Source organism: Lissotriton vulgaris, chromosome 6 (genome assembly GCF_964263255.1).
Source record: "Lissotriton vulgaris chromosome 6, aLisVul1.2, whole genome shotgun sequence".
NCBI lineage: Eukaryota > Metazoa > Chordata > Amphibia > Caudata > Salamandridae > Lissotriton > Lissotriton vulgaris.
The window spans coordinates 1,383,463,109-1,383,479,505 of NC_141694.1; positions in this window are offsets into that span (position 1 = coordinate 1,383,463,109).

Below are 16,397 nucleotides of genomic sequence, written 5' to 3' on the forward strand. Positions count from 1 at the left end.
TTTGGTGCTGCTGGATGAGATCCACATACATGAGTATGATCCGACCAGCATAAAAGATGATCATTACAGCTGCATCTATTCTCACACTATCTGTAACACCCAGATATCTGCACATCTACATGCAGCACATTCTGCACCTACCATTTTGACAAGCCTCATGTGCCTCAATAACACCTCCCATAAAGGTCAAGACATAATAGCACCTTTTCTTACTTTGCATTCTGGAGGCGCACAAATCCTTGGTGCAAATAGGAGCGCGTTATGACCTTGGCAAAGGTATATACTACCACACAAGAAAGCATTTCAAACCATGATAAGGATATGGAAACAGCACATACCATTCAGGCCATGCACACAGATGATTGAAAATTGTTTATACTTAGTTTACAATGTATATTTTGGGATAAGATCTCAAACACCTGCCCTCGCTGATATTTGTGTTAATGTAATAAAGATATTTGCATGTGCCTTAATTCTCTTTTCATCATCTGATATCAAAAACGATATGGGGTTGGACCAACTTTTAGAATTTCTTCACTTACAAATTTATTATTTTGGGATTTTAAAGCTAGAGTAGATTTTCAAGGGTACATCTATGCTCATTTAGGTAAAGAAAAATACTAAAGGGAGTACAGATTATGGGCTAGAAGTATAAATGTATTTTGAGGCTGCAAACACTGCACTTTGAAAAATATGTGCATTTGCAACCACAAACTAGGTAGAGTTGAAAATCTTTCACCACATCCTACAATTGGATTATGAATTTTTTGTGATTTGGAATTTGGAAGGAGCGTATTTAAGGCATCCCCTCCAAATTGTGAATCAGTATATGATCTCTCAACATTTTTCGACTGTAATTTGGTAGCAATAAATTGAGAAATTACCCAATTACGAAGTGGGGTGGTAATTAAATCATTCATTCTCATATTGGAAAGGGTCCTCGAGATTCCCCTTCCCCTTCCCCTTTGTGAGTTAACACATAAAGGTTTTTGGGGAGTAGTCCTCGGTCCACGGGTTCACATCCAACACTCAAACAAACTTTGTAAACAAAGTAAACATTTTATTAAACACAATCCTGTTGCCTTTACGAAAAAAATCAGCCTTAAACAAAATGTTTGCTTCATTTAAATGTAATAGCAGACATGATGGTCTGTCTGTCAATTCCTGCTGGCCACTATCCCTGAGATGGGACATCTAATCAGAGAAAGTTGCATTTTGCGATTTATCTCATTATCATTCATGAGGCATGCCAGACCACAACCCACTCCTAGTCGAATTTTGCAAACAAACAGTGCAAGGGTCAGTACACAATACGCAACATTGGTTGCAAAAATACTGATTGCAATTTGTGACCTGTGTTTTGTACATCAGGCCTAACAACCACCAGTTTCCCATTATTTTTCAGTAGTAGATCGTGGGTTATACACTGACCGTACCTCTTGCAATCAATTGGACATTCTCAACGTCTGGACATTTTTCTGTGTTTGCCAAACACTTTGGCAATGTTCATTGTATTAGCTCCTACTTAGTTACACTGTTCCAGGTGTCTTAACTTTTGAGTATAACTAATGCTGACAATTTCCCTTGTTTCGCCTAAAAATGACTTCCTCTGTATATTAATTTCTAGTAGTTTTTACCCAATTTGCTTATTGTGCATTTTATAAGTAAATATAACTTCCTTGGTTAAACATGTAATTGATTTGTCTCAAAGTCACAGCAGAGGTTTGTAAGGAAACACTAAAGAATGTCCAGTGAACAGTTTTTCTTGTCTATACCCTATGATTTCAAATAAACACATGAGGCTATACTATGGTTTTGGTATTCATGAAAGAAATTAAGCCACATATTGCACAGGTTTATCCAATGAGGACATAGATTTTTTTAGCACCCTTTCGAAATCAATATGCCCAGTAATAAGAGGCTGAAATAAGAGGACACTCACAAAAAGTGCAAGACCATGCCAGATGGATAAACACTGCTATGTTTATCATTGGCAGCAGAGTCATCAACTGGTTGAAAAACTTGCAACCAGGAACACAGATGAATGATATTTAAAATTCACCCTAACCAAACCATTTATTGTATAATAAATAAATGTACACTGATCAGCTTTCTCACAACACTGCTACTATATGTACATTTACTATTTGCATGTTCCTCTGTATTAGCAGTTGTCTGAAAGGTTTTATTTTTGAGTGTGGACTCTAGTGCAAAACAGTATGGTGTATGTGTAGCCAAACCATACCACATTTGTGCCCTCTTTGTTTGTCAGTTTCAAGTCTATTCCTACTTGTTTTAATTTGGCTATTTCTCCTTTGTATCTAAACCTCATTCACAGTTGTTTGAGACCACATTTTTAACTTCCCTTGAGTAGGCTGGACCTGATTTGCAGAGACGTTTTAAGGCATGGGCAAAAAAGGTTCTGCCCTAGGGCCTTACCTTTCAAGCGGGTCCTTTGCTATTTGGTCATTACAGTGCCACTCATTCATTTATCTGAATAGTCAAGCTGTAGTAACTACCTCTACCTCTTTTTGTCATAGAATGTTGACAAGTATACCACAGCCTCACACAGGGCTGTCTCATGATCCACTTCCGTGCGAATATGTGTACTGTATGTGGATTAAAGCAGTCGAAGGGTATTAGACTTGTCAGCCTTAGCATGACTTCCACCAAACGTCTTGCTTTCCTCCTCCATTTTTGCTGATCTCTTTTTTGTTGGCCTTAGGTCTCTACTCTCTACGCATTTTACCACCTGCTAACCAGTTCTAAAGTGCATATGCTCACTCCTTAAAACATGGTAACAGTGGCATATTCCAAATTGGCATATTTAATTTACTTATAAGCCCCTAGTAAAGTGGTACAACATGTAGCCAGGTCGTGTAAATTAAATGCTACTAGAGGGTCTGCAGCACTTATTGTGCCACCACACCTAAGTAACCCTTTAAACATGCCTCAGGCCTGTCATTACAGTCTGTGGGCCTGGTTCACAGAACTAACTTAAGACAAAATCCTAAACTTACTACCATTTTGGTACTCACAGAAGGCACTTACTCATTTTAGTATTTTGGTACACCTGCCCACTCTGTGCCAAGCTACCTGAAAGTTGGGCACTTAGTTAAAAGCAGGTTCAGCTGTTAGTCAGAGAAATGGATAAGACCAGCTAAAGAGCTTAGTCTGTGGTCTGTAACAGATTAATTAAGAAACAATATCCTCTGCCATCTGCAGCAATTAGCACATAAATGTGCATTAATGCTGATCACCTCTACTATAGAGGTTCTTGAAGAACTCCATCAGCATATAGACAAAATAAGTCACGTTCTGCCATTGCCAAACGATTATAATATCAACATGGAAGGTGTGATCAAGCACTTTTTACCTTTGCAAATAATTTTTTCATGAATGCCAAAATATCCAATTCAGGCAGAACTCACGGTTTTTTAACCCAAAATGGCTTTATTTTAGCTGTCACCTATTACTTAATGGGGACAATAAATTCCCTCATTTTTTCACTAGCTTTCCTGTTTAGAAATGTTGCCATGTATGCTTTTTGGAATGATTATAACAAATGTTATGTCGATTTTGGTCCTCATTATGAGTTTTCTTAATTTCTGGGGGGTCATGAATACTAGGTAGCTGCAGTTTCTGATTCCAGCCAGTGTGCCTCCACACAAATCCAGTAATAATGTTCTTAGAATGGGTAATAAACATTTGGAAAGGGGAATACCAGGTTCTTTTCAATCGTTTTTATGAGATCCTGTGGCAAAATCTGCTTATATTTTTCACCTCAACAGGGCAGGTGTGAGAGTTTTAGTAAAACAGGCCAGGAGAGGGCTGGCCCTTAGGGGACTGTGCCTGATTCCCCTCTAGAGGCAGGGATACTTGGTTTGTGTTTGTGCATGGAGCATCTGGCCCTTTTCAGTCATTGGCTTCACTGGTTGCGCTTCCCCAACAAATAAAACCAGACACAGTTTCTCTGAGCCGATAATTGTCAGGTACAGAGGCACCTATCTACTTGGAATGAATGAAAGCAGTCTGTCCCACCAGAATTAATGCCCCGGGGAAATACCACCACTTCAAATGAGGGCCTTAGGTATTTCATATAGATAACCATTCATCTTCTAAAATAATAGAAATAAGAGCTGGCACAAAACCAATTAACTATGCCTCCAACATAAATTACTTGATGGCTTACAGACCCATTGTGGACAGCTTTGCTGATTTTGACAGTGCAAAGGCAGCTTGAGGTAAATAGATAAAGATGTCAAGACCCATATGTAGTGAATCAAATGGGCTTCTCCTGATATACACAGATGACTGCTTGTTAATGCACTTTTAATGGCATGATATACTTATCTACATGCCAAGCGGACTGACATCTGAACGACGGCACTCATTTTATCAATATGACTATTACTGGTGTGACTGTATCATGGATAAGTATACACAGTGTGGTACACAGTTGAGGGCTGTAGCAGTAACCATGGACTTAGACCTCCATGGAGATGCAAATGGGGTGTATATTTGACCACCACCTTGCTGATGGGATCCTTCTTATGCCTAATGTCTGACATAACACAGATGAGGTTCCATCAACAGCACAGTTGACCTCTGGATCAAGGTGGAAGATCTAGAAATTAGCATAGTGACTAACAAGTCTGTTTCCAAAAGAAATATTGAATCGTTCCAGGACATAGGCCATCTCAGAAGGATACATTGCCAGTTGGAACATTAAGAAGTTGCTACCAGAGGACTTAAATGGCCAAGCAAAATTCCAGCATTTTATATGCTTTGGGAGCCCTTTGTACACCACAGAGATTACAGCACTGACCCAGAGTCCCTGAGTGGACACAGCGCCGTTTGGACGAACCAGGGGACGCCAAGCACCGCCACCAGTCGCGCCGCCGCCTCGGGACTCCAACTCCCGACGGGCTCAGCGGCGGCGCGTTCCCCGACGCGTCATACGCGCCGGGAGGGGCAACATAAAGTCGGAAGCCCTCGGTGGAGCGGGGGGAGCCCTTTGTACACCACAGAGATTACAGCACTGACCCAGAGTCCCTGAGTGGACACAGCGCCGTTTGGACGAACCAGGGGACGCCAAGCACCGCCACCAGTCGCGCCGCCGCCTCGGGACTCCAACTCCCGACGGGCTCAGCGGCGGCGCGTTCCCCGACGCGTCATACGCGCCGGGAGGGGCAACATAAAGTTGGAAGCCCTCGGTGGAGCGGGGGGAGCCCTTTGTACACCACAGAGATTACAGCACTGACCCAGAGTCCCTGAGTGGACACAGCGCCGTTTGGACGAACCAGGGGACGCCAAGCACCGCCACCAGTCGCGCCGCCGCCTCGGGACTCCAACTCCCGACGGGCTCAGCGGCGACGCGTTCCCCGACGCGTCATACGCGCCGGGAGGGGCAACATAAAGTCGGAAGCCCTCAGCGTCGCGGGACGCGAGCGGGACGCCCGGGGGCTAAGCCCGGGCGAAGGGCGGGCCCTCTACGGCCCTCCAAGGCCGGAACAGGCCGGGCCGGGCCACCCCCCTTAAATTGTGTCCCAGCCCACCAGACTCATAACTATGGCCAAAACAGGAATTGAAGCTCCATGCATGGGTGAAGGGAGCATAATCTCCGGCCCTTTGGATAAATTTTTCACCAAAGTTAAAAGCGACATTGACAGAGACCTTGCCTTGGCAGAGAGGCGTATGTTAAGACGCCAATCTATTGAGCTACTTAAAAACAACGCACTCATACCACTTCCGACACCCATTCCCGAGCTTAGCCCACTAAATTCCACCTTGAAAAACACGCTAGAGGATTTAATGAATACTGACAACGTGCCCTCGCTCTTTCAATCCTATTTTCCCCCAAACAATGGATCTCTGCATTCATCCCCTCCAAAAACGGATAATTTTACAACCAAGGCGTCCGCCGACCTTATAGATTTGGTTACGCCAAATCTCCCAAAAATAGCGGAGTTTGTGGGGCCTGATATAATAGACATTCCTTCCTCCCAGGTTTCCCCAAAGATTTCCATGTTCCACCCTTCCCCAGCGGTAGTAAAGTCAAATAAAGTGTCTAAAGGGAAACAGAAATCTGAAAAGAACCAGGTTATCATACGATCCCCACCAAATAAACGACGGAAAAAAATGCTAACAAAAAATAACACCAAAACTCAACCCTTGGCTAAGGACATACTCACAAAAGAACTACTACAAATTGCAGAAGGATTACCAAAACCACCACGGGAAAAATTAATTTCGTGTGTCCCGCCCACAATTAAAGACTTCGTGGATGCCATGGAACATCTTGTAAAAGCTTTATTATCACCGATACTCGAGAGAGTGAAAAGAATAGCTACTGAACTGCACACTCTCTCTGAGACTTTGACCCAAATCCAACAAATAAAGTCTGACCCCATGTTAAAAATTGGGGAAACATCCAAACAAGAAGTAAAAACAAAAACAAATACATTAAAACCCAATACCACCAAAATAGGGGGCGGGAAATCTACTGGTGAAAAATCGATCATAGATCAGATTCCAAAGAAGCAAACCCCGGTACTAAATCAAAATAATGCTCAAACGTCACCTCCCATAAAAAAGTCACTACCAACTCAAGGAACAGTTCCTTCTTCAAAAGCGCCTCCTCACACGCAGCCAAATGCGACACAAATAAATTCTCTCATTGCCTCAGCAAAAATGGGTAATAACACTCCTACCCGGGAAAAAACCAACCCTCTTCCGTCACAGGATAAATGGCCACGTAAAAGATACGTTGATCTTCCCCCGGCTGCATCGCAAAATGTTATTATACTAACGGGGGTCGCACCACTATCAAGCATAGGAGGCTATGAAAATCACCATAGCCTAAAAAATAAGGTGATCTTCTGGCTCAGGGAAAATAGGCCCCTACCCCCCCATATAAACGGGGATATAATCATGGTGAAAAGAACCAACTGGGTTGGTATTCGACCGAAAGATATTGATGGGGATGTGGTCATTATTACCTTTAAAGATCCTAGGGTCATTCCCCACATCACAGATTGGTTCTCGGGCCTCCATAAGGGACCGATTTTGCCAAAACCCTTAGCATATTTCTATCCAGAACCTTTAATGGCTTCAAAGACACATAAACCCTACTACCCTAAACACTCATTTGCGCAGCATGGAAAAAAACATCCTATTCCGCCAGTAAGAGACCAGTCATTTTTCCCCCCAAATGATCCTTTTCTACAGCTTATTCCACACTTTTATCCACAGGGAAATGTCAACCGCCCCTCTTTTTTCCATTCAAATTGGAACTTACCATGTTACAACTTTTTCGAGCCACTTCAAGGGATGGAGGATGTAGAATGACTCTCTCAAGAGAAGCAAGCAAAGGTTGGTTGTAGGAGACCTGAGAGTATTATTGCTCATCCCAATCATACTCAGGTTACTCACGCAAGGGGCCCAAATAAAAATTCCCCTCCAATTCGGGCAATAAATGGTTGCCAATCCACTGATAGGGGCAAAAAGAAAAGTCTAACTTCTAGTCCCATCAGTACAAATCTCAATTCATATGCAAATAATAATGCAGACAGGAAAAAAAAACCCAACTTACAGTTCCTATCGTGGAACCTAGCAGGACTTTATTCTAAAACTAGTTTACCGGATTGGATAAAGTTAGTCAACGAATTTTCAATCCTTTGTTTCCAGGAAACTTGGGCGATCTCTCCCATCCACCTACAAGGGTTTAAGACCTTCCACTCACCGGCCGTAGCGATTAAACAGGGCAGACACAAGGGGGGTTTATGTACCTATATTAGTACAGCAATCGGCCACAGGGTCAGAAAAATACTATTGAGAGATTCCTTCCAAATAATAGTACTGGACATTGCCCCGTCATTGTCATTGATAATTATCAATTTCTACAATAACCTCCCTGTAGATCAACTGGAGAGAGTTATGCACAATTTACATCAGGCCTTGTTCAGGTTCAAAGAAAAAACGGGTGGAGAGTCTGCAATTCTCTTAGCGGGCGATTTAAACTGCCATATCTGCCCAAACACAGAAAGAGATGCCTGCGATATCTATGATACTTACGCTTCAGACCCTGGTACTTCTACCTTCAGCCATTTCATGCACACAAAATCAGGGGATCTTATTAATACTTTTTTGACCTCTTTTAACTTATACCTGGTAAACGAGCTCCTGCAGACCCCATGCCTCTCTAAACCAACCTTTCATGGGAGAGGTAGGAACACTATCATAGACTTCTTATTCTTTTCAAAAGCACACGCGTCGCTATTACTAGATTGGAACACACTGGACCATCTATATAGTGACCACTACCCCTTGACCATGATCATGGACTTATTGGGATCATCGGTGAGTTCTAACTCACACAAAGATACTTACAAACAACCAATTATGCTGGGAGCCAAAAACGGTTACTGTCTTAAATGGGATAAAATCAACCCAAAAAATCTCCTAAAGAATTTAGTCAACAAAAGGAGGGAGGAGATTGGCACTTGTCTCTCAATTAAGGAGAATCCCGAAAAAGTCTGTGAAGCTTTTATTAAAATTCAGGGCACCCTGAAAGAACTTTTAACGAGACAGTATAAAACAACCACATTTCTTCAAAATGGGTGGTTTGATTCAAAGTGTACAAAGGCGTTGAATTCCCTAAAGAACCTGCTGCGTGCCCATCCCAAACCTCTTTTAGAAGTACGCCAGGCAAGAAAAAAATATCACCTAGCTATTAAACAAAGAAAAAGGGAATTGAGACAGGAAGCATGGCATAACTTGGTGGAAACATCGAAGATAGGGGATATGTCAGCTTTTTGGAAACTCATTAATTCCCCTTTGCCATGGGTAAAAATGCCAGAGAGGAACCTGGACATGGCAATAGATGGAGAGATGTGGGCGGACCATTTTCAGAACCTCTATAATAAACCAGCATTTTTAAATTACTCTAACCGTGATCAATTTCCTATAATTTTAACTCAGGACACTCCGTCCCATATCTGTTTTTCACTAGAGGAGGTGGAATCAGCTATTAAGGAAAGTCCCTCAGGGAAGGCTCCTGGACCAGATGCAATCCCTGCGGATGTGTATAGGGCAGAGTTGGAGTTCTGGGCCCCCCTGTTGACCACCGTACTTAACTCTATAAATACCACAAAGCTCCTGCCAACCTGGAGAGAGGCCATAGTAATACCTATCTTCAAAAAAGGAAATAGGAACCTTCCATCGTGCTATAGGCCAATATCCCTCCTTGACACCCTAATGAAAATTGTGGGTCGCATAATCCTCAAAAGATTAACAACCTGGATAGAGGACCAAGACGTATTATCGAAACTACAATACGGCTTCCGGTCAGGCAGAGGTACAATTGAACAGGTCCTCAATTTACATCTAATCAAAACAAAATATATTGACATTAAAAGGAATAGTCTATATATAACATATATAGATCTTACCTCTGCTTTTGACTGTGTCATGCATGACCAACTATGGGACACTCTAACCCAGCTTGGGATGGATCCACCAATCCTTCTTTTCATTAAGGCTTTGTACCATGAGGCAGGAGCTAGAGTGAGATACGGACTGAGGGGAGAGTGCTCGCCACGTTTTACCATCAATAGAGGGGTCAGACAGGGGTGCATTTTGGCCCCTCTGCTTTTCTCCCTCTATATAAACGCAATCGGCGACCATCTGAAAACCTTTGAGTGCGACTTCCCCAAAATAGGAGGCCAACCAATCCCAATTCTGCTCTATGCGGATGATGCTGCAATCCTATCTCAGACAAGAATGGGCCTACAAAAGGCAGTATCAGCCTTCACGACTTTTATGAAAGACAGGGGCCTCAAAGTGAACATAGCAAAATCGTACACCATGCTATGCAATAAAAGACAAAAAGCCCAATGCCCCATTTTTATAGAGGACCAAAAATTGGGGACAGTAGAAGCTTTTACGTATCTGGGAATCTGTCTACATAGAAAGTTAACGTGGAAGGCTGCAATAGAGAAAAGGAAACTGGCCTTTGTAAGAGCGATTGGAGCCCTCCGGGATTTTGCTGCTAAGATAGGGGGCAGACCTGTTAAACAACTACTAATTATATACAGAGCTAAATGTGCATCGACTGCTATCTACGGGGCTGGCCTGTGGGGCGTGGATAAAAACATCTCAGCAATACAAACTTTGGAAAACAAATTTCTAAGGTATCTCCTTGCTGCCTCAAAGGGAACCTCTGTATATAAAATGCACATCGAGCTGGATCTCCCGTATATAACAGATATCATCAAAACGGAACCCCTCCTTCTCTGGCACAAAATTTGGACTACTCATGAGACTGCCTTTAATAGAGAGGTGCTACAAGACATTTTTAAATTGGAAGGGGCTAAACATTTTAAACAAACTAATTGGCTGAACTATGTGAGAAATCTCTTTTTTGAAATCGGTCGCCAAGAGTGGTTCACAGATCCACTTTTCCTAGAAAACATCTCGCGAAAACACCTGAGAAAGACCTTAATGGACCACTTGGAAACAGTCAGATGGAATAAACAAAACATTTCTGACCCCATCCTGGCATATCAAAGGGCGACACCTATTAAGGGGCTTCAATTATACCTATCATCAGACATTCCATGCTATTCAAGGATGTTACTTACTAGATTTAGAATGGGCTCCTTTTTTCGTTACGTAACATTCCCAGAATCCAATGACTGGTCACGGATTACTTGTCTTTGCCCCTGTGACTTTAGTTCACAACAATCAAACATTCATACCATCCTCTTTTGCAAGTACTATGGAGCTTTGAGGAAAGCCCTTTTATTACCCTTATTAAAGAAATGGAATATTCGGACATGTAAAACTGCTTTTGAGCGTTTAAAGGAACTTGAGGATAAGGAGGTGATAGCCATAGTAGAACAGTTTTTAAAGTTAGTGATAAAATTTAGGAAAACTCTGGATTGAGACTGGTGATATTGACCAACGCCTTCCTGTCGTTTAACTGTCTTGTCTAAATTTATATGTTTTTAACTTTGCTGGAAACTTCGTATAGAATTTTAAACTGAAAGATTTTTTAACTAATTATTATATAAATGTATTTTTATTTTTAATTATGTATATGAGGCATGCTTATATGATATTTGTCTAAATATCGAATAAAGCTTATTTTGAAAAATCTTTGAATGCTTTGGTGTATTCTCATGGGAGAACAGAGTAGCAGCCACTATAATTCAGAAAGCCACCAATAAAATATCTATCATGTCCTGTAGCCAGTGTATCCTTGAAACACGTTTCCAGGCAATTGAGGCTAATTTCACTGTCACAAGGATCAGTCGCTCTCCTTGAAGTTTGAAGAGACTGACCAGATTTACAATGAACAATAATTTGATTCATAAAGATTCTCTGTTGCTTCAGAGGAATGCTATGGGGAAATTGATATTTCTAAGGATTCTCTAGATATTCTTCTAGACACAGAAACATGGCTAAACGAAACCTGGACTGCTTCCACTGGTCACTATACAGATATAAATAAGATTGATAGAGCAGACAGAACTAATGCAAGAGTGCGAAAAGGCAACCGCTTATAATAGAAGTAGTGCATCCCTAAAAAATGAGCTTGAGAATGATCAGCTTGAGTTATGATGGCTCATTAAAATACGTTGAGTCCCAGCCAGAATAAAGAATAGCAATTAGTGTGGGTTCCTAACTGAGGGACTATGAAAGACAATTGGGTAGTAGCTAGGTTCACTGCTTACAACAGTACATAATTGCATTCAATATGATGTAGAAAAAGAACATTGTCAATAGACTGCCTATATTAATATATTATAATCTCCAGGCTTGCAAAGAAAGGTAATTAATGCAGTGTATGTTTTATTTCTGATGTTATGCTTTTGTAATTTAAGAAGGGCCATATCAGAGGCATGGAAGGAGGAGGTTTGGGTAACAGCAAGTTTGAAAACAAATATTTTGTCCTAAAAACTATCAACCTACCTCTAATGTTGCTTGATTATTGATCCTGTTGGAAAGAATCAGCAGTGTCTCAACTTCAAATTTTCTGGTGAAAATCAGTTGGGATTTTATCTGCACAGATGTAAAGAGACAGCACTACTAATTATACAAGGCATAGCTTTTCACTTTATGGATAAAGAGGGCCCAGCTTTGCTTGTACTCCTTAATTTGCCATCAGCCTATGATACACTGTATTACGGTACATTGTGAAATAGGATTGAAAACCTGGTGGGGACATGAGGGATAAGTATTAAATGGTTAGAATATATTATTTGCAAAAGGAAAGTGTTTTGTGGGCTATCAGAGTAATGAAGTGTTTCTGGCATCCAGAATCAAATTTCAAATGTTGGTACTGTTGCCGCAAATTTTACTCGCTGTTAAAACACTTGTATTAATGTTATTCACAGGCATACATTTCAATACAACATATGCTAAATGCTAAATTTGTAGTAGGTACACATACTTAAATGTTGTAGGTACTGAATAAGTTAGCCTAACTATCGATGCCATGTTAAGTGAAAAATAAAGCATTAACACTGAAAAAGACTTAGTGGTCACGCAATGATACGTCAAACTTTTGAGGTTCAGAGTAAAGTGTAGTTTACTCTTAACAACGTCAGTTATTGCTAAGGAAACGAGAAAAAAACATAAAGAGAATAACAGTATTGTTTGTTTAGCAGTCTTGTCAGCTGTTCAGGGTGGGGCTCCTTCCAGGGCTCTTCTGAAGGTCCCGAGGTGAGCAGTGCGTTATTTCCACAAAATAACCGAGTAAAGGTAAATGTTGAGACTGTTCATTAGGAGCCTAACTTCTTTTATAGTGCTGCACCACACCTGTGATGTAAAGTGATTTTTTTCAAACTGTGGTCATGCCAGTAACCCTAAGCTTTTCCCTCCCACCACCTTCTTAGTGAGAAGTACTGAAATATTGGTACTTGCCTGAGGGCATGCCCTTCTGGGGTCGTGGCAGGGATCGTCACAGCGTATGTCTTTCCTCTGGGATCACTTGGCTCAAGGTATGATTGGTAAAGTGCTCAGCGAGGATTTCCTCTTCTTGTGTTCTCTAGTCTTGCCTGTTCACTTCCTGGGATGTTCCTGGTTTCTCCGCTCTCTCGAGCTATGTGTCTCCCTCTCTCTCTTGGGGCGGTTTTCTCCATGACTTTTTGATCCACGTCCTCCTCTCCAGTGAAGCGGTTGTAAGGGCCAAGCATACTTTCCTCAGACATTTTTATTGGCTACCTGCTTGACGCAACTGAGGCATTCACCTTGGTGACAGGAGCATTGACTTTTACTTTGGCAGTAGCAGTGGCCATCTTTGAAGTCTATTTGCCTCACATGTTACACCTTCAGAAGCCTATTCTTAGTTAGTGACTCAACGCTTGTTTTGTATTTGACAACTGATGGTGAGGTTCTTACCGGAAGGAGATGAAAACAACAGGAAGGAGAATTCATGGGAAGAAGTTTTTGAACAGCAAAGAAATAAAGTTGTAAGTCTTCAATGACAAATGTATGCAAGTTTATTATGTTCCGATGAGAGACTGGGTGTTTGCTTATATCCAAGAGTTGCTCATAGTCTATTGGTGGATGAAGAAGATGAAAGAAAATGAAGTTGCAATACAGAATTTGTGTGTCTATATTAGTGCATGGTACTAGAGTAGGGCAGATTCCATTGCCGACATTCTGGCCAAATACTTGTCTCTGATTTACAACTGTGAATAATTTTCAGTCTTTGAAGGCTTTATGCTTACTCATTGAGCTCCCTCTCTCATCAGAGCTCCTCAGTAGGTTTCTGAACTGACCTTGTTTTTTTTGCTTTATACCAAATTATTTAAAATAGGGAGTTTCCTTTATGGAACACATTTGTTGAATTTATACTATTTTGACTGTGATCTTAACCAATAGTTTGCTCTATTTTAAAATCAAATGTTGATTATTGGATTTCATTAACTTTTAATGCTTTAACTCACACTAACTCTACAGACTGAATTTAGGTTTAAAGTATTTTATTGAAGCAGGGTAAGGAAGGAAACAACAGGGCAAGAAAAAGAAAAACCACAGGTGCCCCACAATCAATGCGTACAATACAGTAGATACATCAAAGCAGTTCTGTCCCTTCAGTAGGCACCATCCGGCATGGAAACACAGCTTGTGCGCCTGTGGTTAAAGACAAAAAAGAAGAGGGGAGGGGTAGGGGGGGAAGGGGAAGAGGGAAGGGGGGGAAGGGAGGGGAAAAAAGGGGGGGGGAAAGGGGTGGGGAAACAACCCTGCTCCACAACCTACCCAACCAACAAAACCCCCCAACTACCGCACCCCAACCCACCCCCTGTACTGTGCCAATGACCATCTGCTCTCCCCTCGTATCGACCCTCCGGTTGACTCCGCTACTCAATGCCAACTCCGACCAATCAAACAGGCGGATCCGGTGGCGGTGTCAGCCGTAACAGCCTGAGATACCTAGGGCAGGTGATCTCCCTGAACTCAGAACACAACAGGCTATGGAAAGGCGCCCACAGCTCCTCAAAAGCATCTGTATCCCCCAGGGCCACTAAGGACATCTTTTCCATGCCAAGGACATGCCACAATCTATGCAGCCAGCCGACAACAGTGGGGAGTGTGGTGGAGCGCCAGTGTATGAGAATGTTTTGCACCGCTGACCCTAGAGCTATCGCAATCTGTCTACCCCTTCTAGACCTGAGGGGGTACATCAACCCATTAGGCAAACCCAGTAGGACATAGGCAGGGAACCGTGGCAGCTCTATCTCAAAACATTTGTCCACCTCGCCCAGAACCTCCTCCCAATAAGAAGTCAAAAGGGGACAATCCCACAGTATGTGTGTAAGCGTGCCAGGTTGGCCACAGTTACGCCAGCACGTCCCCGGTATTGAGCTATCCATCTCATGTAATTTCTCAGGAGTGAGGTACCAGTAGGTCGAAATTTTGGTGAAGGTGTCCGTAAGCCCCGTGTGATAGGCCGAGTGGCGTGAGCGGTAGGAGATGTGGTCCCATTCTGTGTGGCTCAACACTCGTCCGAGCTCCCGTTCCCAGCGCTCCCGACCGGGGCTGTGAATGTGAAAGGGGGGGGATGCAGCATCTTATACAAATCGGAGATTAGTTTAGCGTCCGACATGCGAGTGATTAACCAGCGCTCGTACACCGTGATCTCCCGGTCTGCCGTTTCGCGCACTTGGGGTTGTAGTGCCCAGTGGCGCGCCTGCATATACCTCATGCGCTCCGTCTCAGGGAATCCGTAGTCCCGCTGTAAGTCCCGGAAGGGGATGACACCCTCAGGGCCGTATAGGTGATACAAAGTGCAACAGCGGGCCGCCCGCCAGCGCTCGTAAGCACCAGGCTCAGTTCCCGGACCGAAGTCCGGATTGCCAATTAACGGCGTGAAGGGAGAGGGAAAAGTAGTAAGTTCATGCCTAGTGGCCACCGAGTCCCACGTCCGAAGCGGGACACGCGTCACAAGAGATGCGTAAAGGTTAGGGGGTCGATGAGCCCGCCTCAAGAATGGGACCTCCTGTAGCGTTCTGCCTGCTACCGCCTGGTCCTGGAACAGCCAGTGTTTGTCTGACTCCCACCGGCTCCATTCCACCAGATAGCGGAGTTGGGCAGCCTGGAAGTATTTCCGTAAATCTGGTATCCCTAGCCCCCCAGATTCAGGCGCCAGCGTAGCCATGTTCCTCTTAATCCGTGGTCTACGGCCCTGCCACACATACCACGCAATGGCCGATTGAGTCTCCGCGAGCCACCCTGTGGGGGGCTGGAGCGGCAACGCCCTAAACAGGTATAGTACCTGAGGAAGGAGGGTCATCTTCACTGCCGCCACCCTACCTAGCAGCGACAACGTGCCCTTATCCCACCGACCCAGTTCCTCTCTGATTTTCGTGCTCAAAGCCGCATAATTGGCCGTGACCATCGCCGGGAGGGAGGGCGCCAACAGGATCCCTAAATACGGAATCCGGTCCCCGGACCAGCTCAGAGGGTAAAGCCTCTGCAGTTCCGCCCTGGTGGCGCTGGTGAGCGAAATGTCGAGGGCAGCTGATTTCCCGAGGTTCACCTTAAAGCCCGCCACCGCGGCGAAGAGGTCCAATTCCGCAATGCAAGCCGGCAGCGACCTCCGTGGGTCATCGAGCGTCAAAATGACGTCATCTGCATATAGGCTAATTGCGTGATGAAATTCGCCCATCTTGACTCCGACGATATCGGGGTTCTGCCGAACCCTTTGAGCAAACGGCTCCATATAAAGAGCAAAGACCAAAGGGGACAGTGGGCATCCTTGTCGCGTACCCCGTTCTATGGGAAAGGGCCGGGAACTGCCCCCGTTCACTCGGACCACCGCGGATGGGAACCGGTAGCAGTTGAAGATCAGGTGCCGGAACTTCTCGCCTATCCCGAACTTGCCC